This window comes from Perissodus microlepis, chromosome 9, assembly GCF_051167445.1.
Source record: "Perissodus microlepis isolate ML-2025 ecotype Zambia chromosome 9, ASM5116744v1, whole genome shotgun sequence".
NCBI lineage: Eukaryota > Metazoa > Chordata > Actinopteri > Cichliformes > Cichlidae > Perissodus > Perissodus microlepis.
The window spans coordinates 10,851,648-10,879,279 of NC_140469.1; the positions used below are offsets into that span (position 1 = coordinate 10,851,648).

Here is a 27,632-nt window from a genome sequence, read left to right on the forward strand (position 1 = left end):
CGAGTGGCAGCTGCGATGGCCGGGAATCGAACCCGGGTCAACTGCTTGGAAGGCAGCTATGCTCGCCACTATACCACCATCGCTGTGAAAAACTGCAACATCACTGATTCATTGTCCGTCTTATAAAGCTTTTCAGGACAATTAACAAGGTGGGCATTGTGATTACTCGCTTGTCAGGTTCTAAACTGGTCAAAAGGTGGATCACTAAAAAGACTAGGGCTTTCATGCAACTGCACATTTAATCTCATCAGCAAAGCTTCTTTGCTACTCAAGTGTGACCTCTCACGCATTTAAACTCTTGCGTGATTTTTAGCACCTTGAGAGTCGCAATGGTCACGGGAGTTCTTTAGGTCACAGCAGACAAGGTGCGCATAGGTGTGAATCTGTCTTGGGACGAATCTGGGACGAGGACGTCTTTGGCTCCTCTTTCAAGTTATTGGACTTTGGCAAAAAGGTTTTACGCTTAATTAAAAAATGAGAGCAAGTGTCTGTGTCCCGAATACAAAGTGGGAGCTGGTTCCACAGAGAGGGGCCTGAAAAGTGATGGCTCTGCCTTCCATTGTACTTTTAAATCCCCTCGGAAGCCAGCAGTCTGAGAGCAAAGCACTCTGTTGGGATGATATGGCACTGTGAGATCTTGTAGACAAAATTGGTGGTGATTATTCAAGACCTTGTGTGTGAGGGCAAGTATTTGGATTTTTATTTGGGATTTAATTGGGAGCCAATGAAGAGAGAAGTCCGTATGGGGGAAATCTACTCTCTCCTTCCAGTCCCTGACTGTGCTCTGGATGCAGCGTTTTGGAAAATAGTGTAAAGGCTTTTCAGGAAGCTTTTAGGACACTGTGAAAATACTGAATTTGAATAGTGGAGGCTAGAAGTAGTGAATGTATCCTTCCTCTCTATCATTAGATGGAGAGAGTGTACAAAGGCCGGCATAGTGGGTCTGTGGCCACTCTTGCTTGCGCTTTTGCGTGTCCGTCAGCCAGCTGTGGAGAAGAGCAAAGTTTTTACATGCAAAGAGCTGAAGTGAAAAGCAGTGTTGCAAACAATGAAATGTGTCCACTCTTTGTGCTTTTCACGCAGTAATGTTTGAAGCTATTTCTGCTGTTGTCCCATTCCCGGTGAAATCCGCTGTCCCTCCAATCCCGATCCCAGTCCACTTGCAAAGCAAACAGCATTTGTCAGACGCATCAGTGGTACTCAGACAGGATCCTGGACGACTACACGGGGGCACGTCTGGGGTGGCTAAGAGACCAATTGAAGGATGGCATGTTTACTGAATATGTGCCTAATTTTGTCAGGACATAGCCGGATCCATTGCTTCTGCGTGCTCTATTTTCACAAGCAAAGGCCTGGCTCTTTCTCCTGGCACCTTCTCAGGTGATCTCCATGACGTGGCTTCTTCTCAAATCAACGTCTGGACTGCCGCAAAACAGCTGACCGTTGTCGACAGGATTCGAACCTGTGCGGGGAGACCCCAATGGATTTCTAGTCCATCGCCTTGACCGCTCGGCCACAACAACCACATTTGGCTGTGGAACTACATACTTGAAAGACATACGTCTTCCAAGTCCTACGCCACATTTCTTTCAAGTAGGATGTTCACAACAACGGCCACGCTGGATTGTAAATGCGGTAGCTGCATGACTTTGGTGCGAAAGCTTGTGGTTTTGCAGTTCCGTGAGATCGGTGCAGCACAGCTGCGGTTGAAGCTAGCTGGCTGACATTAGCTTGCTTGTTTGCATGAACAGTAACACACACAGCTGATGATTTTGCCACCGCAAAGAGCTGATCAGTACATGGTTAGTAAAATGTTATCTTCATTCCAAACATTCAGCACAATATTTAAAGTGGGACTGGGTGTCTTTATGAAGAAGTAGCGTGTCCAATCCCAGTTTCATGTAAGAAGGCATAGGCATGAAGTGATGAGAACTCAAAGCCTGTGTGAACAGTGTCTTTCCACAGCAAACGGTAGCAGCGAGGCCGATGAAGAATGCACCTGGCCTGACATTGTAAGCATTTGCAGAAAGAGCGGAGAACGTTTTTAGTGTAAAACAGTACGCAGCCCACATGCTTGAACAGCACTGCGAGTGGCAGCTGCGATGGCCGGGAATCGAACCCGGGTCAACTGCTTGGAAGGCAGCTATGCTCGCCACTATACCACCATCGCTGTGAAAAACTGCAACATCACTGATTCATTGTCCGTCTTATAAAGCTTTTCAGGACAATTAACAAGGTGGGCATTGTGATTACTCGCTTGTCAGGTTCTAAACTGGTCAAAAGGTGGATCACTAAAAAGACTAGGGCTTTCATGCAACTGCACATTTAATCTCATCAGCAAAGCTTCTTTGCTACTCAAGTGTGACCTCTCACGCATTTAAACTCTTGCGTGATTTTTAGCACCTTGAGAGTCGCAATGGTCACGGGAGTTCTTTAGGTCACAGCAGACAAGGTGCGCATAGGTGTGAATCTGTCTTGGGACGAATCTGGGACGAGGACGTCTTTGGCTCCTCTTTCAAGTTATTGGACTTTGGCAAAAAGGTTTTACGCTTAATTAAAAAATGAGAGCAAGTGTCTGTGTCCCGAATACAAAGTGGGAGCTGGTTCCACAGAGAGGGGCCTGAAAAGTGATGGCTCTGCCTTCCATTGTACTTTTAAATCCCCTCGGAAGCCAGCAGTCTGAGAGCAAAGCACTCTGTTGGGATGATATGGCACTGTGAGATCTTGTAGACAAAATTGGTGGTGATTATTCAAGACCTTGTGTGTGAGGGCAAGTATTTGGATTTTTATTTGGGATTTAATTGGGAGCCAATGAAGAGAGAAGTCCGTATGGGGGAAATCTACTCTCTCCTTCCAGTCCCTGACTGTGCTCTGGATGCAGCGTTTTGGAAAATAGTGTAAAGGCTTTTCAGGAAGCTTTTAGGACACTGTGAAAATACTGAATTTGAATAGTGGAGGCTAGAAGTAGTGAATGTATCCTTCCTCTCTATCATTAGATGGAGAGAGTGTACAAAGGCCGGCATAGTGGGTCTGTGGCCACTCTTGCTTGCGCTTTTGCGTGTCCGTCAGCCAGCTGTGGAGAAGAGCAAAGTTTTTACATGCAAAGAGCTGAAGTGAAAAGCAGTGTTGCAAACAATGAAATGTGTCCACTCTTTGTGCTTTTCACGCAGTAATGTTTGAAGCTATTTCTGCTGTTGTCCCATTCCCGGTGAAATCCGCTGTCCCTCCAATCCCGATCCCAGTCCACTTGCAAAGCAAACAGCATTTGTCAGACGCATCAGTGGTACTCAGACAGGATCCTGGACGACTACACGGGGGCACGTCTGGGGTGGCTAAGAGACCAATTGAAGGATGGCATGTTTACTGAATATGTGCCTAATTTTGTCAGGACATAGCCGGATCCATTGCTTCTGCGTGCTCTATTTTCACAAGCAAAGGCCTGGCTCTTTCTCCTGGCACCTTCTCAGGTGATCTCCATGACGTGGCTTCTTCTCAAATCAACGTCTGGACTGCCGCAAAACAGCTGACCGTTGTCGACAGGATTCGAACCTGTGCGGGGAGACCCCAATGGATTTCTAGTCCATCGCCTTGACCGCTCGGCCACAACAACCACATTTGGCTGTGGAACTACATACTTGAAAGACATACGTCTTCCAAGTCCTACGCCACACGTCTTTCAAGTAGGATGTTCACAACAACGGCCACGCTGGATTGTAAATGCGGTAGCTGCATGACTTTGGTGCGAAAGCTTGTGGTTTTGCAGTTCCGTGAGATCGGTGCAGCACAGCTGCGGTTGAAGCTAGCTGGCTGACATTAGCTTGCTTGTTTGCATGAACAGTAACACACACAGCTGATGATTTTGCCACCGCAAAGAGCTGATCAGTACATGGTTAGTAAAATGTTATCTTCATTCCAAACATTCAGCACAATATTTAAAGTGGGACTGGGTGTCTTTATGAAGAAGTAGCGTGTCCAATCCCAGTTTCATGTAAGAAGGCATAGGCATGAAGTGATGAGAACTCAAAGCCTGTGTGAACAGTGTCTTTCCACAGCAAACGGTAGCAGCGAGGCCGATGAAGAATGCACCTGGCCTGACATTGTAAGCATTTGCAGAAAGAGCGGAGAACGTTTTTAGTGTAAAACAGTACGCAGCCCACATGCTTGAACAGCACTGCGAGTGGCAGCTGCGATGGCCGGGAATCGAACCCGGGTCAACTGCTTGGAAGGCAGCTATGCTCGCCACTATACCACCATCGCTGTGAAAAACTGCAACATCACTGATTCATTGTCCGTCTTATAAAGCTTTTCAGGACAATTAACAAGGTGGGCATTGTGATTACTCGCTTGTCAGGTTCTAAACTGGTCAAAAGGTGGATCACTAAAAAGACTAGGGCTTTCATGCAACTGCACATTTAATCTCATCAGCAAAGCTTCTTTGCTACTCAAGTGTGACCTCTCACGCATTTAAACTCTTGCGTGATTTTTAGCACCTTGAGAGTCGCAATGGTCACGGGAGTTCTTCAGGTCACAGCAGACAAGGTGCGCATAGGTGTGAATCTGTCTTGGGACGAATCTGGGACGAGGACGTCTTTGGCTCCTCTTTCAAGTTATTGGACTTTGGCAAAAAGGTTTTACGCTTAATTAAAAAATGAGAGCAAGTGTCTGTGTCCCGAATACAAAGTGGGAGCTGGTTCCACAGAGAGGGGCCTGAAAAGTGATGGCTCTGCCTTCCATTGTACTTTTAAATCCCCTCGGAAGCCAGCAGTCTGAGAGCAAAGCACTCTGTTGGGATGATATGGCACTGTGAGATCTTGTAGACAAAATTGGTGGTGATTATTCAAGACCTTGTGTGTGAGGGCAAGTATTTGGATTTTTATTTGGGATTTAATTGGGAGCCAATGAAGAGAGAAGTCCGTATGGGGGAAATCTACTCTCTCCTTCCAGTCCCTGACTGTGCTCTGGATGCAGCGTTTTGGAAAATAGTGTAAAGGCTTTTCAGGAAGCTTTTAGGACACTGTGAAAATACTGAATTTGAATAGTGGAGGCTAGAAGTAGTGAATGTATCCTTCCTCTCTATCATTAGATGGAGAGAGTGTACAAAGGCCGGCATAGTGGGTCTGTGGCCACTCTTGCTTGCGCTTTTGCGTGTCCGTCAGCCAGCTGTGGAGAAGAGCAAAGTTTTTACATGCAAAGAGCTGAAGTGAAAAGCAGTGTTGCAAACAATGAAATGTGTCCACTCTTTGTGCTTTTCACGCAGTAATGTTTGAAGCTATTTCTGCTGTTGTCCCATTCCCGGTGAAATCCGCTGTCCCTCCAATCCCGATCCCAGTCCACTTGCAAAGCAAACAGCATTTGTCAGACGCATCAGTGGTACTCAGACAGGATCCTGGACGACTACACGGGGGCACGTCTGGGGTGGCTAAGAGACCAATTGAAGGATGGCATGTTTACTGAATATGTGCCTAATTTTGTCAGGACATAGCCGGATCCATTGCTTCTGCGTGCTCTATTTTCACAAGCAAAGGCCTGGCTCTTTCTCCTGGCACCTTCTCAGGTGATCTCCATGCCGTGGCTTCTTCTCAAATCAACGTCTGGACTGCCGCAAAACAGCTGACCGTTGTCGACAGGATTGGAACCTGTGCGGGGAGACCCCAATGGATTTCTAGTCCATCGCCTTGACCGCTCGGCCACAACAACCACATTTGGCTGTGGAACTACATACTTGAAAGACATACGTCTTCCAAGTCCTACGCCACATTTCTTTCAAGTAGGATGTTCACAACAACGGCCACGCTGGATTGTAAATGCGGTAGCTGCATGACTTTGGTGCGAAAGCTTGTGGTTTTGCAGTTCCGTGAGATCGGTGCAGCACAGCTGCGGTTGAAGCTAGCTGGCTGACATTAGCTTGCTTGTTTGCATGAACAGTAACACACACAGCTGATGATTTTGCCACCGCAAAGAGCTGATCAGTACATGGTTAGTAAAATGTTATCTTCATTCCAAACATTCAGCACAATATTTAAAGTGGGACTGGGTGTCTTTATGAAGAAGTAGCGTGTCCAATCCCAGTTTCATGTAAGAAGGCATAGGCATGAAGTGATGAGAACTCAAAGCCTGTGTGAACAGTGTCTTTCCACAGCAAACGGTAGCAGCGAGGCCGATGAAGAATGCACCTGGCCTGACATTGTAAGCATTTGCAGAAAGAGCGGAGAACGTTTTTAGTGTAAAACAGTACGCAGCCCACATGCTTGAACAGCACTGCGAGTGGCAGCTGCGATGGCCGGGAATCGAACCCGGGTCAACTGCTTGGAAGGCAGCTATGCTCGCCACTATACCACCATCGCTGTGAAAAACTGCAACATCACTGATTCATTGTCCGTCTTATAAAGCTTTTCAGGACAATTAACAAGGTGGGCATTGTGATTACTCGCTTGTCAGGTTCTAAACTGGTCAAAAGGTGGATCACTAAAAAGACTAGGGCTTTCATGCAACTGCACATTTAATCTCATCAGCAAAGCTTCTTTGCTACTCAAGTGTGACCTCTCACGCATTTAAACTCTTGCGTGATTTTTAGCACCTTGAGAGTCGCAATGGTCACGGGAGTTCTTTAGGTCACAGCAGACAAGGTGCGCATAGGTGTGAATCTGTCTTGGGACGAATCTGGGACGAGGACGTCTTTGGCTCCTCTTTCAAGTTATTGGACTTTGGCAAAAAGGTTTTACGCTTAATTAAAAAATGAGAGCAAGTGTCTGTGTCCCGAATACAAAGTGGGAGCTGGTTCCACAGAGAGGGGCCTGAAAAGTGATGGCTCTGCCTTCCATTGTACTTTTAAATCCCCTCGGAAGCCAGCAGTCTGAGAGCAAAGCACTCTGTTGGGATGATATGGCACTGTGAGATCTTGTAGACAAAATTGGTGGTGATTATTCAAGACCTTGTGTGTGAGGGCAAGTATTTGGATTTTTATTTGGGATTTAATTGGGAGCCAATGAAGAGAGAAGTCCGTATGGGGGAAATCTACTCTCTCCTTCCAGTCCCTGACTGTGCTCTGGATGCAGCGTTTTGGAAAATAGTGTAAAGGCTTTTCAGGAAGCTTTTAGGACACTGTGAAAATACTGAATTTGAATAGTGGAGGCTAGAAGTAGTGAATGTATCCTTCCTCTCTATCATTAGATGGAGAGAGTGTACAAAGGCCGGCATAGTGGGTCTGTGGCCACTCTTGCTTGCGCTTTTGCGTGTCCGTCAGCCAGCTGTGGAGAAGAGCAAAGTTTTTACATGCAAAGAGCTGAAGTGAAAAGCAGTGTTGCAAACAATGAAATGTGTCCACTCTTTGTGCTTTTCACGCAGTAATGTTTGAAGCTATTTCTGCTGTTGTCCCATTCCCGGTGAAATCCGCTGTCCCTCCAATCCCGATCCCAGTCCACTTGCAAAGCAAACAGCATTTGTCAGACGCATCAGTGGTACTCAGACAGGATCCTGGACGACTACACGGGGGCACGTCTGGGGTGGCTAAGAGACCAATTGAAGGATGGCATGTTTACTGAATATGTGCTTAATTTTGTCAGGACATAGCCGGATCCATTGCTTCTGCGTGCTCTATTTTCACAAGCAAAGGCCTGGCTCTTTTTCCTGGCACCTTCTCAGGTGATCTCCATGCCGTGGCTTCTTCTCAAATCAACGTCTGGACTGCCGCAAAACAGCTGACCGTTGTCGACAGGATTCGAACCTGTGCGGGGAGACCCCAATGGATTTCTAGTCCATCGCCTTGACCGCTCGGCCACAACAACCACATTTGGCTGTGGAACTACATACTTGAAAGACATACGTCTTCCAAGTCCTACGCCACACGTCTTTCAAGTAGGATGTTCACAACAACGGCCACGCTGGACTGTAAATGCGGTAGCTGCATGACTTTGGTGCGAAAGCTTGTGGTTTTGCAGTTCCGTGAGATCGGTGCAGCACAGCTGCGGTTGAAGCTAGCTGGCTGACATTAGCTTGCTTGTTTGCATGAACAGTAACACACACAGCTGATGATTTTGCCACCGCAAAGAGCTGATCAGTACATGGTTAGTAAAATGTTATCTTCATTCCAAACATTCAGCACAATATTTAAAGTGGGACTGGGTGTCTTTATGAAGAAGTAGCGTGTCCAATCCCAGTTTCATGTAAGAAGGCATAGGCATGAAGTGATGAGAACTCAAAGCCTGTGTGAACAGTGTCTTTCCACAGCAAACGGTAGCAGCGAGGCCGATGAAGAATGCACCTGGCCTGACATTGTAAGCATTTGCAGAAAGAGCGGAGAACGTTTTTAGTGTAAAACAGTACGCAGCCCACATGCTTGAACAGCACTGCGAGTGGCAGCTGCGATGGCCGGGAATCGAACCCGGGTCAACTGCTTGGAAGGCAGCTATGCTCGCCACTATACCACCATCGCTGTGAAAAACTGCAACATCACTGATTCATTGTCCGTCTTATAAAGCTTTTCAGGACAATTAACAAGGTGGGCATTGTGATTACTCGCTTGTCAGGTTCTAAACTGGTCAAAAGGTGGATCACTAAAAAGACTAGGGCTTTCATGCAACTGCACATTTAATCTCATCAGCAAAGCTTCTTTGCTACTCAAGTGTGACCTCTCACGCATTTAAACTCTTGCGTGATTTTTAGCACCTTGAGAGTCGCAATGGTCACGGGAGTTCTTCAGGTCACAGCAGACAAGGTGCGCATAGGTGTGAATCTGTCTTGGGACGAATCTGGGACGAGGACGTCTTTGGCTCCTCTTTCAAGTTATTGGACTTTGGCAAAAAGGTTTTACGCTTAATTAAAAAATGAGAGCAAGTGTCTGTGTCCCGAATACAAAGTGGGAGCTGGTTCCACAGAGAGGGGCCTGAAAAGTGATGGCTCTGCCTTCCATTGTACTTTTAAATCCCCTCGGAAGCCAGCAGTCTGAGAGCAAAGCACTCTGTTGGGATGATATGGCACTGTGAGATCTTGTAGACAAAATTGGTGGTGATTATTCAAGACCTTGTGTGTGAGGGCAAGTATTTGGATTTTTATTTGGGATTTAATTGGGAGCCAATGAAGAGAGAAGTCCGTATGGGGGAAATCTACTCTCTCCTTCCAGTCCCTGACTGTGCTCTGGATGCAGCGTTTTGGAAAATAGTGTAAAGGCTTTTCAGGAAGCTTTTAGGACACTGTGAAAATACTGAATTTGAATAGTGGAGGCTAGAAGTAGTGAATGTATCCTTCCTCTCTATCATTAGATGGAGAGAGTGTACAAAGGCCGGCATAGTGGGTCTGTGGCCACTCTTGCTTGCGCTTTTGCGTGTCCGTCAGCCAGCTGTGGAGAAGAGCAAAGTTTTTACATGCAAAGAGCTGAAGTGAAAAGCAGTGTTGCAAACAATGAAATGTGTCCACTCTTTGTGCTTTTCACGCAGTAATGTTTGAAGCTATTTCTGCTGTTGTCCCATTCCCGGTGAAATCCGCTGTCCCTCCAATCCCGATCCCAGTCCACTTGCAAAGCAAACAGCATTTGTCAGACGCATCAGTGGTACTCAGACAGGATCCTGGACGACTACACGGGGGGCACGTCTGGGGTGGCTAAGAGACCAATTGAAGGATGGCATGTTTACTGAATATGTGCTTAATTTTGTCAGGACATAGCCGGATCCATTGCTTCTGCGTGCTCTATTTTCACAAGCAAAGGCCTGGCTCTTTTTCCTGGCACCTTCTCAGGTGATCTCCATGCCGTGGCTTCTTCTCAAATCAACGTCTGGACTGCCGCAAAACAGCTGACCGTTGTCGACAGGAGTCGAACCTGTGCGGGGAGACCCCAATGGATTTCTAGTCCATCGCCTTGACCGCTCGGCCACAACAACCACATTTGGCTGTGGAACTACATACTTGAAAGACATACGTCTTCCAAGTCCTACGCCACACGTCTTTCAAGTAGGATGTTCACAACAACGGCCACGCTGGACTGTAAATGCGGTAGCTGCATGACTTTGGTGCGAAAGCTTGTGGTTTTGCAGTTCCGTGAGATCGGTGCAGCACAGCTGCGGTTGAAGCTAGCTGGCTGACATTAGCTTGCTTGTTTGCATGAACAGTAACACACACAGCTGATGATTTTGCCACCGCAAAGAGCTGATCAGTACATGGTTAGTAAAATGTTATCTTCATTCCAAACATTCAGCACAATATTTAAAGTGGGACTGGGTGTCTTTATGAAGAAGTAGCGTGTCCAATCCCAGTTTCATGTAAGAAGGCATAGGCATGAAGTGATGAGAACTCAAAGCCTGTGTGAACAGTGTCTTTCCACAGCAAACGGTAGCAGCGAGGCCGATGAAGAATGCACCTGGCCTGACATTGTAAGCATTTGCAGAAAGAGCGGAGAACGTTTTTAGTGTAAAACAGTACGCAGCCCACATGCTTGAACAGCACTGCGAGTGGCAGCTGCGATGGCTGGGAATCGAACCCGGGTCAACTGCTTGGAAGGCAGCTATGCTCGCCACTATACCACCATCGCTGTGACGCATCAGTGGTACTCAGACAGGATCCTGGACGACTACACGGGGGCACGTCTGGGGTGGCTAAGAGACCAATTGAAGGATGGCATGTTTACTGAATATGTGCCTAATTTTGTCAGGACATAGCCGGATCCATTGCTTCTGCGTGCTCTATTTTCACAAGCAAAGGCCTGGCTCTTTCTCCTGGCACCTTCTCAGGTGATCTCCATGCCGTGGCTTCTTCTCAAATCAACGTCTGGACTGCCGCAAAACAGCTGACCGTTGTCGACAGGATTCGAACCTGTGCGGGGAGACCCCAATGGATTTCTAGTCCATCGCCTTGACCGCTCGGCCACAACAACCACATTTGGCTGTGGAACTATATACTTGAAAGACATACGTCTTCCAAGTCCTACGCCACACGTCTTTCAAGTAGGATGTGCACAACAACGGCCACGCTGGATTGTAAATGCGGTAGCTGCATGACTTTGGTGCGAAAGCTTGTGGTTTTGCAGTTCCGTGAGATCGGTGCAGCACAGCTGCGGTTGAAGCTAGCTGGCTGACATTAGCTTGCTTGTTTGCATGAACAGTAACACACACAGCTGATGATTTTGCCACCGCAAAGAGCTGATCAGTACATGGTTAGTAAAATGTTATCTTCATTCCAAACATTCAGCACAATATTTAAAGTGGGACTGGGTGTCTTTATGAAGAAGTAGCGTGTCCAATCCCAGTTTCATGTAAGAAGGCATAGGCATGAAGTGATGAGAACTCAAAGCCTGTGTGAACAGTGTCTTTCCACAGCAAACGGTAGCAGCGAGGCCGATGAAGAATGCACCTGGCCTGACATTGTAAGCATTTGCAGAAAGAGCGGAGAACGTTTTTAGTGTAAAACAGTACGCAGCCCACATGCTTGAACAGCACTGCGAGTGGCAGCTGCGATGGCCGGGAATCGAATCCGGGTCAACTGCTTGGAAGGCAGCTATGCTCGCCACTATACCACCATCGCTGTGAAAAACTGCAACATCACTGATTCATTGTCCGTCTTATAAAGCTTTTCAGGACAATTAACAAGGTGGGCATTGTGATTACTCGCTTGTCAGGTTCTAAACTGGTCAAAAGGTGGATCACTAAAAAGACTAGGGCTTTCATGCAACTGCACATTTAATCTCATCAGCAAAGCTTCTTTGCTACTCAAGTGTGACCTCTCACGCATTTAAACTCTTGCGTGATTTTTAGCACCTTGAGAGTCGCAATGGTCACGGGAGTTCTTTAGGTCACAGCAGACAAGGTGCGCATAGGTGTGAATCTGTCTTGGGACGAATCTGGGACGAGGACGTCTTTGGCTCCTCTTTCAAGTTATTGGACTTTGGCAAAAAGGTTTTACGCTTAATTAAAAAATGAGAGCAAGTGTCTGTGTCCCGAATACAAAGTGGGAGCTGGTTCCACAGAGAGGGGCCTGAAAAGTGATGGCTCTGCCTTCCATTGTACTTTTAAATCCCCTCGGAAGCCAGCAGTCTGAGAGCAAAGCACTCTGTTGGGATGATATGGCACTGTGAGATCTTGTAGACAAAATTGGTGGTGATTATTCAAGACCTTGTGTGTGAGGGCAAGTATTTGGATTTTTATTTGGGATTTAATTGGGAGCCAATGAAGAGAGAAGTCCGTATGGGGGAAATCTACTCTCTCCTTCCAGTCCCTGACTGTGCTCTGGATGCAGCGTTTTGGAAAATAGTGTAAAGGCTTTTCAGGAAGCTTTTAGGACACTGTGAAAATACTGAATTTGAATAGTGGAGGCTAGAAGTAGTGAATGTATCCTTCCTCTCTATCATTAGATGGAGAGAGTGTACAAAGGCCGGCATAGTGGGTCTGTGGCCACTCCTGCTTGCGCTTTTGCGTGTCCGTCAGCCAGCTGTGGAGAAGAGCAAAGTTTTTACATGCAAAGAGCTGACGTGAAAAGCAGTGTTGCAAACAATGAAATGTGTCCACTCTTTGTGCTTTTCACGCAGTAATGTGTGATGTTTGAAGCTATTTCTGCTGTTGTCCCATTCCCGGTGAAATCCGCTGTCCCTCCAATCCCGATCCCAGTCCACTTGCAAAGCAAACAGCATTTGTCAGACGCATCAGTGGTACTCAGACAGGATCCTGGACGACTACACGGGGGCACGTCTGGGGTGGCTAAGAGACCAATTGAAGGATGGCATGTTTACTGAATATGTGCCTAATTTTGTCAGGACATAGCCGGATCCATTGCTTCTGCGTGCTCTATTTTCACAAGCAAAGGCCTGGCTCTTTCTCCTGGCACCTTCTCAGGTGATCTCCATGCCGTGGCTTCTTCTCAAATCAACGTGTGGACTGCCGCAAAATAGCTGACCGTTGTCGACAGGATTGGAACCTGTGCGGGGAGACCCCAATGGATTTCTAGTCTATCGCCTTGACCGCTCGGCCACAACAACCACATTTGGCTGCGGAACTACATACTTGAAAGACATACGTCTTCCAAGTCCTACGCCACACGTCTTTCAAGTAGGATGTGCACAACAACGGCCACGCTGGATTGTAAATGCGGTAGCTGCATGACTTTGGTGCGAAAGCTTGTGGTTTTGCAGTTCCGTGAGATCGGTGCAGCACAGCTGCGGTTGAAGCTAGCTGGCTGACATTAGCTTGCTTGTTTGCATGAACAGTAACACACACAGCTGATGATTTTGCCACCGCAAAGAGCTGATCAGTACATGGTTAGTAAAATGTTATCTTCATTCCAAACATTCAGCACAATATTTAAAGTGGGACTGGGTGTCTTTATGAAGAAGTAGCGTGTCCAATCCCAGTTTCATGTAAGAAGGCATAGGCATGAAGTGATGAGAACTCAAAGCCTGTGTGAACAGTGTCTTTCCACAGCAAACGGTAGCAGCGAGGCCGATGAAGAATGCACCTGGCCTGACATTGTAAGCATTTGCAGAAAGAGCGGAGAACGTTTTTAGTGTAAAACAGTACGCAGCCCACATGCTTGAACAGCACTGCGAGTGGCAGCTGCGATGGCCGGGAATCGAACCCGGGTCAACTGCTTGGAAGGCAGCTATGCTCGCCACTATACCACCATCGCTGTGAAAAACTGCAACATCACTGATTCATTGTCCGTCTTATAAAGCTTTTCAGGACAATTAACAAGGTGGGCATTGTGATTACTCGCTTGTCAGGTTCTAAACTGGTCAAAAGGTGGATCACTAAAAAGACTAGGGCTTTCATGCAACTGCACATTTAATCTCATCAGCAAAGCTTCTTTGCTACTCAAGTGTGACCTCTCACGCATTTAAACTCTTGCGTGATTTTTAGCACCTTGAGAGTCGCAATGGTCACGGGAGTTCTTCAGGTCACAGCAGACAAGGTGCGCATAGGTGTGAATCTGTCTTGGGACGAATCTGGGACGAGGACGTCTTTGGCTCCTCTTTCAAGTTATTGGACTTTGGCAAAAAGGTTTTACGCTTAATTAAAAAATGAGAGCAAGTGTCTGTGTCCCGAATACAAAGTGGGAGCTGGTTCCACAGAGAGGGGCCTGAAAAGTGATGGCTCTGCCTTCCATTGTACTTTTAAATCCCCTCGGAAGCCAGCAGTCTGAGAGCAAAGCACTCTGTTGGGATGATATGGCACTGTGAGATCTTGTAGACAAAATTGGTGGTGATTATTCAAGACCTTGTGTGTGAGGGCAAGTATTTGGATTTTTATTTGGGATTTAATTGGGAGCCAATGAAGAGAGAAGTCCGTATGGGGGAAATCTACTCTCTCCTTCCAGTCCCTGACTGTGCTCTGGATGCAGCGTTTTGGAAAATAGTGTAAAGGCTTTTCAGGAAGCTTTTAGGACACTGTGAAAATACTGAATTTGAATAGTGGAGGCTAGAAGTAGTGAATGTATCCTTCCTCTCTATCATTAGATGGAGAGAGTGTACAAAGGCCGGCATAGTGGGTCTGTGGCCACTCCTGCTTGCGCTTTTGCGTGTCCGTCAGCCAGCTGTGGAGAAGAGCAAAGTTTTTACATGCAAAGAGCTGACGTGAAAAGCAGTGTTGCAAACAATGAAATGTGTCCACTCTTTGTGCTTTTCACGCAGTAATGTGTGATGTTTGAAGCTATTTCTGCTGTTGTCCCATTCCCGGTGAAATCCGCTGTCCCTCCAATCCCGATCCCAGTCCACTTGCAAAGCAAACAGCATTTGTCAGACGCATCAGTGGTACTCAGACAGGATCCTGGACGACTACACGGGGGCACGTCTGGGGTGGCTAAGAGACCAATTGAAGGATGGCATGTTTACTGAATATGTGCCTAATTTTGTCAGGACATAGCCGGATCCATTGCTTCTGCGTGCTCTATTTTCACAAGCAAAGGCCTGGCTCTTTCTCCTGGCACCTTCTCAGGTGATCTCCATGCCGTGGCTTCTTCTCAAATCAACGTCTGGACTGCCGCAAAACAGCTGACCGTTGTCGACAGGATTCGAACCTGTGCGGGGAGACCCCAATGGATTTCTAGTCCATCGCCTTGACCGCTCGGCCACAACAACCACATTTGGCTGTGGAACTACATACTTGAAAGACATACGTCTTCCAAGTCCTACGCCACACGTCTTTCAAGTAGGATGTTCACAACAACGGCCACGCTGGACTGTAAATGCGGTAGCTGCATGACTTTGGTGCGAAAGCTTGTGGTTTTGCAGTTCCGTGAGATCGGTGCAGCACAGCTGCGGTTGAAGCTAGCTGGCTGACATTAGCTTGCTTGTTTGCATGAACAGTAACACACACAGCTGATGATTTTGCCACCGCAAAGAGCTGATCAGTACATGGTTAGTAAAATGTTATCTTCATTCCAAACATTCAGCACAATATTTAAAGTGGGACTGGGTGTCTTTATGAAGAAGTAGCGTGTCCAATCCCAGTTTCATGTAAGAAGGCATAGGCATGAAGTGATGAGAACTCAAAGCCTGTGTGAACAGTGTCTTTCCACAGCAAACGGTAGCAGCGAGGCCGATGAAGAATGCACCTGGCCTGACATTGTAAGCATTTGCAGAAAGAGCGGAGAACGTTTTTAGTGTAAAACAGTACGCAGCCCACATGCTTGAACAGCACTGCGAGTGGCAGCTGCGATGGCTGGGAATCGAACCCGGGTCAACTGCTTGGAAGGCAGCTATGCTCGCCACTATACCACCATCGCTGTGACGCATCAGTGGTACTCAGACAGGATCCTGGACGACTACACGGGGGCACGTCTGGGGTGGCTAAGAGACCAATTGAAGGATGGCATGTTTACTGAATATGTGCCTAATTTTGTCAGGACATAGCCGGATCCATTGCTTCTGCGTGCTCTATTTTCACAAGCAAAGGCCTGGCTCTTTCTCCTGGCACCTTCTCAGGTGATCTCCATGCCGTGGCTTCTTCTCAAATCAACGTCTGGACTGCCGCAAAACAGCTGACCGTTGTCGACAGGATTCGAACCTGTGCGGGGAGACCCCAATGGATTTCTAGTCCATCGCCTTGACCGCTCGGCCACAACAACCACATTTGGCTGTGGAACTATATACTTGAAAGACATACGTCTTCCAAGTCCTACGCCACACGTCTTTCAAGTAGGATGTGCACAACAACGGCCACGCTGGATTGTAAATGCGGTAGCTGCATGACTTTGGTGCGAAAGCTTGTGGTTTTGCAGTTCCGTGAGATCGGTGCAGCACAGCTGCGGTTGAAGCTAGCTGGCTGACATTAGCTTGCTTGTTTGCATGAACAGTAACACACACAGCTGATGATTTTGCCACCGCAAAGAGCTGATCAGTACATGGTTAGTAAAATGTTATCTTCATTCCAAACATTCAGCACAATATTTAAAGTGGGACTGGGTGTCTTTATGAAGAAGTAGCGTGTCCAATCCCAGTTTCATGTAAGAAGGCATAGGCATGAAGTGATGAGAACTCAAAGCCTGTGTGAACAGTGTCTTTCCACAGCAAACGGTAGCAGCGAGGCCGATGAAGAATGCACCTGGCCTGACATTGTAAGCATTTGCAGAAAGAGCGGAGAACGTTTTTAGTGTAAAACAGTACGCAGCCCACATGCTTGAACAGCACTGCGAGTGGCAGCTGCGATGGCCGGGAATCGAATCCGGGTCAACTGCTTGGAAGGCAGCTATGCTCGCCACTATACCACCATCGCTGTGAAAAACTGCAACATCACTGATTCATTGTCCGTCTTATAAAGCTTTTCAGGACAATTAACAAGGTGGGCATTGTGATTACTCGCTTGTCAGGTTCTAAACTGGTCAAAAGGTGGATCACTAAAAAGACTAGGGCTTTCATGCAACTGCACATTTAATCTCATCAGCAAAGCTTCTTTGCTACTCAAGTGTGACCTCTCACGCATTTAAACTCTTGCGTGATTTTTAGCACCTTGAGAGTCGCAATGGTCACGGGAGTTCTTTAGGTCACAGCAGACAAGGTGCGCATAGGTGTGAATCTGTCTTGGGACGAATCTGGGACGAGGACGTCTTTGGCTCCTCTTTCAAGTTATTGGACTTTGGCAAAAAGGTTTTACGCTTAATTAAAAAATGAGAGCAAGTGTCTGTGTCCCGAATACAAAGTGGGAGCTGGTTCCACAGAGAGGGGCCTGAAAAGTGATGGCTCTGCCTTCCATTGTACTTTTAAATCCCCTCGGAAGCCAGCAGTCTGAGAGCAAAGCACTCTGTTGGGATGATATGGCACTGTGAGATCTTGTAGACAAAATTGGTGGTGATTATTCAAGACCTTGTGTGTGAGGGCAAGTATTTGGATTTTTATTTGGGATTTAATTGGGAGCCAATGAAGAGAGAAGTCCGTATGGGGGAAATCTACTCTCTCCTTCCAGTCCCTGACTGTGCTCTGGATGCAGCGTTTTGGAAAATAGTGTAAAGGCTTTTCAGGAAGCTTTTAGGACACTGTGAAAATACTGAATTTGAATAGTGGAGGCTAGAAGTAGTGAATGTATCCTTCCTCTCTATCATTAGATGGAGAGAGTGTACAAAGGCCGGCATAGTGGGTCTGTGGCCACTCCTGCTTGCGCTTTTGCGTGTCCGTCAGCCAGCTGTGGAGAAGAGCAAAGTTTTTACATGCAAAGAGCTGACGTGAAAAGCAGTGTTGCAAACAATGAAATGTGTCCACTCTTTGTGCTTTTCACGCAGTAATGTGTGATGTTTGAAGCTATTTCTGCTGTTGTCCCATTCCCGGTGAAATCCGCTGTCCCTCCAATCCCGATCCCAGTCCACTTGCAAAGCAAACAGCATTTGTCAGACGCATCAGTGGTACTCAGACAGGATCCTGGACGACTACACGGGGGCACGTCTGGGGTGGCTAAGAGACCAATTGAAGGATGGCATGTTTACTGAATATGTGCCTAATTTTGTCAGGACATAGCCGGATCCATTGCTTCTGCGTGCTCTATTTTCACAAGCAAAGGCCTGGCTCTTTCTCCTGGCACCTTCTCAGGTGATCTCCATGCCGTGGCTTCTTCTCAAATCAACGTCTGGACTGCCGCAAAACAGCTGACCGTTGTCGACAGGATTCGAACCTGTGCGGGGAGACCCCAATGGATTTCTAGTGCATCGCCTTGACCGCTCGGCCACAACAACCACATTTGGCTGTGGAACTATATACTTGAAAGACATACGTCTTCCAAGTCCTACGCCACACGTCTTTCAAGTAGGATGTGCACAACAACGGCCACGCTGGATTGTAAATGCGGTAGCTGCATGACTTTGGTGCGAAAGCTTGTGGTTTTGCAGTTCCGTGAGATCGGTGCAGCACAGCTGCGGTTGAAGCTAGCTGGCTGACATTAGCTTGCTTGTTTGCATGAACAGTAACACACACAGCTGATGATTTTGCCACCGCAAAGAGCTGATCAGTACATGGTTAGTAAAATGTTATCTTCATTCCAAACATTCAGCACAATATTTAAAGTGGGACTGGGTGTCTTTATGAAGAAGTAGCGTGTCCAATCCCAGTTTCATGTAAGAAGGCATAGGCATGAAGTGATGAGAACTCAAAGCCTGTGTGAACAGTGTCTTTCCACAGCAAACGGTAGCAGCGAGGCCGATGAAGAATGCACCTGGCCTGACATTGTAAGCATTTGCAGAAAGAGCGGAGAACGTTTTTAGTGTAAAACAGTACGCAGCCCACATGCTTGAACAGCACTGCGAGTGGCAGCTGCGATGGCCGGGAATCGAACCCGGGTCAACTGCTTGGAAGGCAGCTATGCTCGCCACTATACCACCATCGCTGTGAAAAACTGCAACATCACTGATTCATTGTCCGTCTTATAAAGCTTTTCAGGACAATTAACAAGGTGGGCATTGTGATTACTCGCTTGTCAGGTTCTAAACTGGTCAAAAGGTGGATCACTAAAAAGACTAGGGCTTTCATGCAACTGCACATTTAATCTCATCAGCAAAGCTTCTTTGCTACTCAAGTGTGACCTCTCACGCATTTAAACTCTTGCGTGATTTTTAGCACCTTGAGAGTCGCAATGGTCACGGGAGTTCTTCAGGTCACAGCAGACAAGGTGCGCATAGGTGTGAATCTGTCTTGGGACGAATCTGGGACGAGGACGTCTTTGGCTCCTCTTTCAAGTTATTGGACTTTGGCAAAAAGGTTTTACGCTTAATTAAAAAATGAGAGCAAGTGTCTGTGTCCCGAATACAAAGTGGGAGCTGGTTCCACAGAGAGGGGCCTGAAAAGTGATGGCTCTGCCTTCCATTGTACTTTTAAATCCCCTCGGAAGCCAGCAGTCTGAGAGCAAAGCACTCTGTTGGGATGATATGGCACTGTGAGATCTTGTAGACAAAATTGGTGGTGATTATTCAAGACCTTGTGTGTGAGGGCAAGTATTTGGATTTTTATTTGGGATTTAATTGGGAGCTGTCGTGGTTCGATTTTTTGAGGAAGAGACATACGACTGGAAGTCCATAGTGGGTCAACACAAATTATTTTATTAAAACACACAGTACAGTGTGAGAAGAAACTTGCAACAGCCACCCTACAATCTTCCAATCTTCTCGAGCAGCCCGCTCCCCATCCTTATATTACCCTGATGACATCACAGCCAGATCTTACTGGAAATGATAACAGTTCCAAAGTTCTCCTTATATAGACATCCGATACTACTTTCGAAACAAACAAGTTTGTGATATGTTGTGCAATTTTGTGAGACTGTGTGTCCAACCGAGAGATTGTCCTGAGACGACCTCCCTGTTCTTAGTACGTGCAGGAGTGAACGTGCGTACTTTCCATGACTCTCTATGTGCATGTTGGTGTGGGCCTGAATCTGTGTTTAAGTGAATGTAGAAGGCCCTACTGGACCCACAGCTTTGAGAGGTGTGAATACAATGATATGGATACCATTTGCAACAGCTTAAGCAGATAGAAAGAAGGATAGAGAACAACAATAGACTAATTAAAGTGATGATAATATACATACATCAATATTTTGCTCAGATTACCGTAGATATAATTCAGAGATTATTCTGTCAACTGGTTCAACAATGATGAATGATTGATCCATGATAGTTCTGATTATAAATTGTCACCATAAGAATACAAAATAAAATATCTCTTGTCCACACTCCTCCTCTTTGGCCATCGGCCAACCTTTACCCGAATTTTGTTTCACTCCTCCGTCCAGGCGGCTTCTCGCAACGGCATCATATACCCCGGACCAGCTGAACCAGCTGAACCAGAGTCTAGGGCCCTGCTTACCAGTTTTACCAACACTCGCCTTACCAGAGGAATGAGACAACATCCGATCATCAATATACCTAGAAAAACTATAAGAGAAAACAGGGCAGACATAAACACACCCTTCCATTGCCCAAAAACAGACGTGATCCAGTCTCCCAGCCCCGTGTTCACGCCTGATTGCTCATGCATGGTTCTAGATAACGTTTTCAGATTCTCAAGCGCCCGAGTGACCGTTCCGTCCGGAGCAGTATTGTTGGGAATAAAGGTGCAGCACATGTCACCAAACATTGCACATACTCCACCTCTCTCAGCCAACAACATGTCCAGAGCCATTCGATTTTGGACTCCCATCAAAGACGTCGGACCTAATTGTTCCCCCCTGAGCCAACCTCGCGCTTGAATTTCCTCGACGACTCGATCGGTTTGGACTCTGGAGCGGATAGACCTCTGCGTCTGGGCAATTCGCCTGTCTGCCAATAAACAAACAAACACATTATAATACTTATTATCCCCAACATCCCCGTTATTTTCCAATTTTCCCACAATTTCATGATCACTGTTCCCAGGCTCGTTTTACTTTTACTTCGTGATAAGAGTATAACGTTATGAGTATAAAAGTAAAAACCGTACAAAACTATTACGATTCCTTTAAACTATCAAATACTTTAGACTAGAGCCCTAGCCTATTAGGAGCCTGGAATGAATTAATGCTTGGCATGTCACGCTCCTCTTCTTTCTTCGTGTCCCCAGGTAGACTGCTGGGGAGAACCGCGGCACAGGGGGAGAGGATTATTCTGCCTCTATGTTCCCCCCCGTGTTACTTGGGGTGGAGCTTATCTCGAGTAAGCTCTCTTCCGGGGCCACCTCCTCTTGGGCCTTCCTGGCCTCCTCCCACATGTTGACTCCCTACTGAGGCCTGTACAAGAACGTTACACATTTTCTCTAAAACAATCTCCTGCCAACCTGTAAGCTTGTGTAACAACATCAGTCAGCAGTTACAGGTTAAGCTCATTTGACTCCCAGCTCCACCTGGAACCTGTATCCTGGAAAACAAATCTGCTAAATCAAACATCTTATTTATAACCAACTATAGATCACGAAAGTGATAAAGTATTCAGCACAACAGGCAAGTATCACGTTCAGGATTTCCCAAATCATTACATCACTATTATTGCTGCAATTTATTTTATCCCCAATTTAATCAGTGACTTCCCTTAAGCAATGTCACTCCACTTGCTTTATCCCTACGAACCCCCTATTAAACTGTTCCATAGAAACTGCATCCCTTATTTGTTTTCTCATGTCACTTGTCTGTTTTCTACTGAATCCTCCACATGCCAAAACAAACGTTAGCAAACCACATTTGACCATCTCAGGTTAGGCGTCAGCCATCCACATTCCAGAGGTCCTGTAAAACATTTCCTGTAAAAAGAATCACCCTGTTTCAAAAGAAGAAAATGCAAATGTTAACGCTGCGCAGGTGTGTACACACTTTCTCACAGTTATCTCTGTGAGCAACACAACACAAACCCCTGAACAACCACCCTGGTAGGTTCACGAACACCGAAAGTAGTATTTAACAGTTGAATCGTCATGCAACCTCAGATGTCGCTGTCATCTATCTGCTCCTGTAAAAAGAAACACACCTAAATTCATCCACCCTTTTTTCCTATCTAGGTGGAGGTTAACCTTGAGTCGTGGTCAAGTCCTGTCAGCTTTTACCAGTCAGTCAGTCAGTTTGTTTTATTTCCAGTCATTCATTCATTCATTCATTCATTGCTGATAGTGGAAACCATCGCCGCATTTAGATTTCCGCCCTCAGCAAAATGACGTCATTTCAAAAAGAAAAACAAGAACTTTAGATCGGATTACCTCGCTGAATCCTTTTTAGGCAGGGACCCTTAATTTCTAATTGTCCCAATAAGTGGCTTTCTCCAGAGCCCATTTTAATGTGGAGAAACTCACTTGCAACAATTTTCTCGCCGACGTGTAATGCTTGTAATTTCCAATGTGCAGATCTGCTTAAAGAAAAGACTCTCAAACAAAAATCAGTGCACTGTTCAAAATATAAAACAAAAATCAACAGTAAAACTTTAAAAGAACCCCTACTAAGAGCTTAGTAAAAGAATGCAACTTAGTCTTTCTGAAAGACACACACTGTATAAATCTCCGAATGCAATATCTGTGCTGTAAATTATATTATTAATGCAATGGTGATGATGATTATTATTTAGCAATAGCAGTAAAATAATTTCCCTGCTCCACACTCCCTCTCTCGCCCTCTGGAACACCAGAGGTCGCAATACATTGTGTCCTCGCTCTGACCCTCTCTCGTGGTCCAGAGATCTTCTGCAAAGGAAACAAAACCCCATTTCCCCTCTAATCAATTGAGTTTAAGCATATAAGCAATTACTCCTGCATAACTTTGATCAGAGCTAAATGCTGGCTAGACACAACTCCTGTGTGTTGACACTAACTTCCCTTTACCCTCACATTTCCTATGTTATAACCTGTTTTGATATAACTCTTTTTATTTCATTTTGCTCCTTCTAATGTAAAAATACCTTCTAATTCTAATTTATCAGCTGTAACCAAAATATATGCTTTCCTTCCTCTTTGGTCCGTCTTTAAGTTCAGTTAAAAGCTAAACGAATTTCAGGCCTTTTGCCTGGAATCAATACTCTCATGTGTGTTTCTGGACTCTGTGTCTGTAAGCGTGTGCAATCCCTCAATAACTCATATCCTCCTCACAGTAGATTGGCCAATCATAGCGCTAGCCAAAAGCTCGTGACCCTCAAGAGACGAATTGAGCCACAACTCCTTTAAAGGCACAGAATGCAATATGTATAAAAATCATTTCTACTTATAAGCTCTCCCCTTTATCCTAAAAATAAATCTATGTAATATCTGTATGTGTAAGCCTAAATTATAACCACTACTTCCTTTGTCAACATGTCCCACAATTTCCCTCTAAAATTTGTACACAGCTTTAAAACACTGGCATTGTATCTTCTAAACAGGATTCAGTTCACTTTAATCCTTTAACCTTAACATAAAAATAACAGTTTCTGTTTACCATATCCAAATGACCAAAAAACCCAAAAGTCATAAAATGATCCTAAATTCTTTAACAATTAAATTATTAAACCCTAAATTCCCCCTTTATTTTGACACACATTCACTGACCTGTAATCACACCATATTTTGCTAATAGTGGAGCCTCCCGCGTCAGATTCTCCACCCTCAGCAAAATTAGCTCATTCATTTTTATTTTCGATAGGAAACTAATTCCTTATGTTTTGGACTGGATTGAATCGCTACAATCCTTTTCGACAGGGACTTACGACCTGATCAGATCCCCACAGGTAGCTTTCCCCTTGGCCAGTTGTAATCTGGAAAGCCCACCTTATATTTGCTCTTCCCGAGAATTTATCAGCGCTGTTATCCACTGTTACAGGCCTGCTTAGAACAAAAATGAGGAATAAAAAGAGAGCTGATTATTAGCTCATGAAAACACAAAACAAAATCACCTGACAGGTTTTCTCTAAGTGCACTGTTACAAAAATAATGGGCCCCTCTCAGACATGTCCATGTTTCCTAAAACTCCCTCTATTAAAAACAAAAACAACAACAACCCGAACCTCACTGACAGAATCACCCCATCACCACAACCTCAACAACCTTACACACACAAATATTGACCCCGCAGTCCTGACACTCCCGGGTCAACTCACATAATTACACCTCCTCAATACACCGAAAGTCTTGTTAAAACCACACAATTTGCACACAACAATCACCCCCTTACGACAACATATAATCACCAAACTATAAGTTTCCTATGCAAATCTGCACTCCTCTTCTGTCTGCTATGCTTAAAACTACTTTAATCACTTTTTCTTTGTTCATAACTCACTCCCTTTGTCATATAGCTTCTTTGAATTTCCTCTACTTCAAACTCAAATGTATTCTATTAAACATTCACACCATTCCATCACTCATACAAACAGCAAGCTGTTCTTCATTGCGTATGTTTGTGTTCGTAGCCAGGTTTAATCAATGTCTATGCATTAATCATTATGAGCTTGTCCTTGTAAGGCTAATGCATCTTCTGCTTGTGTATGTGAATTTGCATATGTTGCTTTTGCAGTGTTTCAGACTCCTGCACATTTCTCCACTTAAGCCGTCAGTTTTCCTACCCAAATTTGCTAACCCAAATTTTAAGTTCCCACCTTATTAACAGCATTCCTGGTCCTCAGCCAGAAGTTAGGGCCCACTTGTCAGGTCTATGGAGACATGGCGCTGTGAACAATTCAACCAGAAACTTGCCTTATCATATCCAGTCAAGTTAACCTATAGGTTTCTTCCGACCGCTGCACGTGGAGAATTGATCCAGGTCTGTTTCGACGAAACACAACTGAGACATTTTATTATTATCGTGAGTACTTAAACTACCCGTTTCCCTCTCTCTGGTCAGAAATACCAGGTTATGTCATGTGTATAAGTGTAAGCAGGTCTTCATTGCTTTTCCTATGTATTTTGTTAATGTTCAGTGAGTGTAAGCTGCTTTCTTCATTGCCTCTGTATGTTATAATCAGGTTTAATTCACACATCCTTTCACTGATTTCTTAATTCAAAACTATCTCACTTCTGATTCTTTCCAGAAATAATTTCACATGTAACACTTTGTGTATGTGTGTTTTCCATTCATTCACGTAGTTGTCAGTTATTTTCTTTCTTCATTTTCCCTTTTTTCTGGTGGACATCTCTAAACACCATCATGAGTTCAGGGTTTCATTTCAATCCAATTATACCCTGTATTCTTGCAGTCGAACTCGTCCGGCTTCACCTCTCACTGGTCCCCGTCCTCTTTTCTCAGTGTCCTTTTGTTGTCTTGAAGTCTCCAGCAAACACAGTCCGTTTCTTCTCTGTTTCTCTTCAGTATTTTCCTTTTGGATTAAGTCCCAGCCTGAGTTTTTCTTTGAAAGAAGCCTCTAGTGTCCATTCTTATATTTCAGTACATAACTGAAACCAATTTAGTCGAGGAGGGTAAGAACAGCCTGCACTTTCGCCGTCCATGTTTCATCACGTGGTTTCTTCTTCTCTGTTGATCCTTTCAGTCGTCTATTTCAAGATTACTCCAAGCATGGCAAATCTGACAATCAGTGTCCAGTGCTTTCCCACCGTTCAACTGTCCAGCCTGTCATTCACAGTGCACGTTTCCATCTCGTAGTTCCTTCCATGCTGCTGGTCCCGTCAGTTTGGTTTCAGTGTTAACGGTTCAGTTGCACTATCTTTTGCCTGCTATTAATTCTTCCCAAATCCACGATGTTCTGTTGGTCTTCATCAGAAGATTAACTGTCCTTTGAGCTTCTCCTCAGGATGGGGACAAGTGGGAGGTCAAGCTGTAAAATTTTAAACCAAACTTTGGCTTGTTTTCTCCCAATTATGTTACTCTATGGTTTTGCTGCTATGCTCACAATTCTAGGTTGAGAAAAGTCCACCTTTATCTATTTGGGGCCTATATATATTGACACACTAAACCATAGCATTAATATCATTTTCATTTCTTTCCTTAAAGCCTCCATTGCTTCATGTGGCCAGAGTCTGCCTCTTCTGTTTTCCTCTCTGGGTGCTCACTCCTTATATGGGCATGCAAACTTCCTGTCACACACACACACACAGCCCCCACCTTTTCTTTCTTTCAGGAACACAGAGCCACGCAGCTCTCATGCACTTCACCAAGCCCCCCTCTCTGCAGCTTCTTGAGACAGATAGAGAGAGACGCTTTTCCTTTTTTCTCTACCACAAACAAAAGCAAGCCTGTACATGCAAGCTTTTAAACAATATAAGCGCTCTCAATGTAATTTACACTTTATTTACATACACGGGTAATTTACATTCTATTTACATACACGGGCCCGTATAAACGTATGAAAACACCATATGCCAGAACAACTTATCTTCTTCATTTCTCTACCGGTGTTCCTAAGTTTTTCGACTAATTTAAAAGCATCTTTCAGCCCAGGGCCACGCCTTGCTAATCAATTAAACCCGCTTCGAGGACGCCCCCGCCGAGAGCGGTCAGATTCCTAAGCCCTACTTAATTTATAACTGCTTCCCGCCAGGCAACAAGGACCTCCACCAGCCACGTGAAATATCACAGTTCACGCTTTTGGCTTTACTTAAAGTTCACAAGTCCCCGACGTTGAATAGTCGCAGCCGGGTCGCACCCTGTCAATCAAACAGCGCAGTAAGGAAAGTGATCCCCTTGATCACTTTAGTTTTTAAGGGGGGCTCGAAATCCCCCGGGTACCACCCGAGCTTTTAACCTGACCGTGCGTCCACGATCAGGGGTCGCCGCCACACGCTGAGCAACTGCACTCTTAGGGGCCGCGCCCCAGTCCTAAGACAATTTATTCAAGTGTATTATAAGCATCACTGCGGGGTCTTAGCCCGCGGTTATTTCGACGCCCGAACCGCGTTCTGCTGATCAATCAGACCGAATACCCTAAACTACTGGTTGGCTGGCTGGCCTCCCCAGTCAACCCTCATCACTTTAAACACACACCGTATTGACTTAAACACATAACCTCTTAACTCAAAATTCACCCCCAAAATAAACAGCAATAAATTTAGTCAGTCCAATATTCCCCAAACTTTTATCACTAATTACCCCAAAATCACCACGGACACAGACCAGAAGCTCTACTGAGTGAACATTTAATTTAGCTTAATTTCCAATTTAGCACCTTTGGATATTTCTTGAATCAACAGGTGGTGCTTACCTCCTATTTCGGGGCCCATCACTCAGTCGACCTCCTGACTGTCCGTCTGTTTGACACCACTATACCTCAGCCAAACTCCATTTTTCCCTCCTCAAACCGGGTTTTCGGCACCAAGACTGTCGTGGTTCGATTTTTTGAGGAAGAGACATACGACTGGAAGTCCATAGTGGGTCAACACAAATTATTTTATTAAAACACACAGTACAGTGTGAGAAGAAACTTGCAACAGCCACCCTACAATCTTCCAATCTTCTCGAGCAGCCCGCTCCCCATCCTTATATTACCCTGATGACATCACAGCCAGATCTTACTGGAAATGATAACAGTTCCAAAGTTCTCCTTATATAGACATCCGATACTACTTTCGAAACAAACAAGTTTGTGATATGTTGTGCAATTTTGTGAGACTGTGTGTCCAACCGAGAGATTGTCCTGAGACGACCTCCCTGTTCTTAGTACGTGCAGGAGTGAACGTGCGTACTTTCCATGACTCTCTATGTGCATGTTGGTGTGGGCCTGAATCTGTGTGTAAGTGAATGTAGAAGGCCCTACTGGACCCACAGCTTCGAGAGGTGTGAATACAATGATATGGATACCATTTGCAACAG

The 27,632-nt window shown here is 45.5% G+C and overlaps 21 non-coding genes and 1 pseudogene across 21 annotated transcripts; all 22 read right to left on the bottom strand.

Annotated features, from left to right (window-relative positions):
• LOC146380052 (myelin-associated glycoprotein-like) overlaps positions 1-27,632 on the bottom strand; it is a 132,283-nt pseudogene that overhangs the window by 29,738 nt on the left and 74,913 nt on the right.
• Positions 12-83, bottom strand: trnag-ucc (transfer RNA glycine (anticodon UCC)). The gene has a single exon. It is a non-coding gene; the product is annotated as a tRNA-Gly (tRNA).
• trnas-aga (transfer RNA serine (anticodon AGA)) lies at positions 1,442-1,523 on the bottom strand. The gene has a single exon. It is a non-coding gene; the product is annotated as a tRNA-Ser (tRNA).
• On the bottom strand, positions 2,099-2,170 carry trnag-ucc (transfer RNA glycine (anticodon UCC)). Its single transcript has one exon. It is a non-coding gene; the product is annotated as a tRNA-Gly (tRNA).
• trnas-aga (transfer RNA serine (anticodon AGA)) lies at positions 3,529-3,610 on the bottom strand. Its single transcript has one exon. It is a non-coding gene; the product is annotated as a tRNA-Ser (tRNA).
• Positions 4,186-4,257, bottom strand: trnag-ucc (transfer RNA glycine (anticodon UCC)). Its single transcript has one exon. It is a non-coding gene; the product is annotated as a tRNA-Gly (tRNA).
• trnas-aga (transfer RNA serine (anticodon AGA)) lies at positions 5,616-5,697 on the bottom strand. The gene has a single exon. It is a non-coding gene; the product is annotated as a tRNA-Ser (tRNA).
• trnag-ucc (transfer RNA glycine (anticodon UCC)) lies at positions 6,273-6,344 on the bottom strand. The gene has a single exon. It is a non-coding gene; the product is annotated as a tRNA-Gly (tRNA).
• On the bottom strand, positions 7,703-7,784 carry trnas-aga (transfer RNA serine (anticodon AGA)). Its single transcript has one exon. It is a non-coding gene; the product is annotated as a tRNA-Ser (tRNA).
• On the bottom strand, positions 8,360-8,431 carry trnag-ucc (transfer RNA glycine (anticodon UCC)). The gene has a single exon. It is a non-coding gene; the product is annotated as a tRNA-Gly (tRNA).
• trnas-aga (transfer RNA serine (anticodon AGA)) lies at positions 9,791-9,872 on the bottom strand. Its single transcript has one exon. It is a non-coding gene; the product is annotated as a tRNA-Ser (tRNA).
• On the bottom strand, positions 10,448-10,519 carry trnag-ucc (transfer RNA glycine (anticodon UCC)). The gene has a single exon. It is a non-coding gene; the product is annotated as a tRNA-Gly (tRNA).
• trnas-aga (transfer RNA serine (anticodon AGA)) lies at positions 10,780-10,861 on the bottom strand. The gene has a single exon. It is a non-coding gene; the product is annotated as a tRNA-Ser (tRNA).
• Positions 11,437-11,508, bottom strand: trnag-ucc (transfer RNA glycine (anticodon UCC)). The gene has a single exon. It is a non-coding gene; the product is annotated as a tRNA-Gly (tRNA).
• Positions 12,874-12,955, bottom strand: trnas-aga (transfer RNA serine (anticodon AGA)). Its single transcript has one exon. It is a non-coding gene; the product is annotated as a tRNA-Ser (tRNA).
• On the bottom strand, positions 13,531-13,602 carry trnag-ucc (transfer RNA glycine (anticodon UCC)). The gene has a single exon. It is a non-coding gene; the product is annotated as a tRNA-Gly (tRNA).
• On the bottom strand, positions 14,968-15,049 carry trnas-aga (transfer RNA serine (anticodon AGA)). Its single transcript has one exon. It is a non-coding gene; the product is annotated as a tRNA-Ser (tRNA).
• On the bottom strand, positions 15,625-15,696 carry trnag-ucc (transfer RNA glycine (anticodon UCC)). The gene has a single exon. It is a non-coding gene; the product is annotated as a tRNA-Gly (tRNA).
• Positions 15,957-16,038, bottom strand: trnas-aga (transfer RNA serine (anticodon AGA)). Its single transcript has one exon. It is a non-coding gene; the product is annotated as a tRNA-Ser (tRNA).
• On the bottom strand, positions 16,614-16,685 carry trnag-ucc (transfer RNA glycine (anticodon UCC)). The gene has a single exon. It is a non-coding gene; the product is annotated as a tRNA-Gly (tRNA).
• trnas-aga (transfer RNA serine (anticodon AGA)) lies at positions 18,051-18,132 on the bottom strand. The gene has a single exon. It is a non-coding gene; the product is annotated as a tRNA-Ser (tRNA).
• On the bottom strand, positions 18,708-18,779 carry trnag-ucc (transfer RNA glycine (anticodon UCC)). Its single transcript has one exon. It is a non-coding gene; the product is annotated as a tRNA-Gly (tRNA).